Source organism: Austrofundulus limnaeus, unplaced genomic scaffold (assembly GCF_001266775.1).
Source record: "Austrofundulus limnaeus strain Quisiro unplaced genomic scaffold, Austrofundulus_limnaeus-1.0 Scaffold853, whole genome shotgun sequence".
Classification (NCBI taxonomy): domain Eukaryota; kingdom Metazoa; phylum Chordata; class Actinopteri; order Cyprinodontiformes; family Rivulidae; genus Austrofundulus; species Austrofundulus limnaeus.
Window position 1 is genome coordinate 15,981 of NW_013953255.1, and position 882 is coordinate 16,862.

Consider the following 882-nt stretch of genomic DNA (forward strand, 5'->3'; position numbering starts at 1 on the left):
GTTATAACATCCATCAATCATGGAGTTATAACATCCATCCATCATGGAGTTATAACATCCATCCATCATGGAGTTATAACGCTGACAGGCAACCATTAAATTCCTCAGTAACATTAGACTGAGGAGAAGAGGACTATGCAGTAACTCTGAAGGGGGTCCCGGCCCTGAGCTTTGTGTGTGGATGGACAGTAGCCCCCCTCCTCTACTCGCACCATTGAAATGGCACATGATCTACCTGTAGCTGCTGGAGCTGTGCTGACCCGTCTGCCCTCCTGCAGGCCGGCTCTGTTTCTGAGGTCCAGTGTCCCGGTGTCACCTGAGACCGCCGTGAGTTCGTTAACTACTGACAGAACCAAACCGCTTCTGCAAACAGTTTCTACTTACTCACTATTTATATTCAGCTCTGACAGAAGACAAACACTTGGGGCGGGCTCTTTATTCAAACTACAGATTTAGCATCAAGTCAGTGTAAACTCAAACGTGCAGCTTGACCTGTCTGCTGTAACACAAACAGGTTCAACAGTGTCTGCATGAACCTGCTGAAGGAGGACAACAGGAGAAAGTGAGTCCTGAGGAGCAACATGAGCCGTTTCACCTGCTTCACCGAGTCACGTCTGCTTTGTGCCTGAAAGGGAACTTGTTCATACAAATTGTCTGAAGCGAGCGCAAACACCCAAACTGTGTCTGTCTGAAACCTGAAGCTTCAGAAAAAATAAAGGAAATAATGAGCAGTCTATTTCTGGTGACTTCAGCTCACAGATGACTTAATTTAGGGTTCATGTTAATAAAAAAAAGGTATGAAATCAAAAGATTTCTACTCAAACATCTGTTTTCTTCTCCTGCTTCACATGAGACAGGTTTTTACTGACAACTGTGTTTCTA

The 882-nt window shown here is 44.9% G+C and overlaps 1 long non-coding RNA gene across 1 annotated transcript in view; it reads right to left on the bottom strand.

The window, feature by feature from the left end:
- Positions 1 to 522, bottom strand: part of LOC106532923 (uncharacterized) — a 1,754-nt gene extending 1,232 nt beyond the window's left edge. The window contains exon 1 of the long non-coding RNA XR_001312172.1: positions 236 to 522. This is a non-coding gene — a long non-coding RNA (uncharacterized LOC106532923). The remainder of the gene's footprint in view (positions 1 to 235) is intronic.
- Positions 523 to 882: the final 360 nt, after the last annotated feature.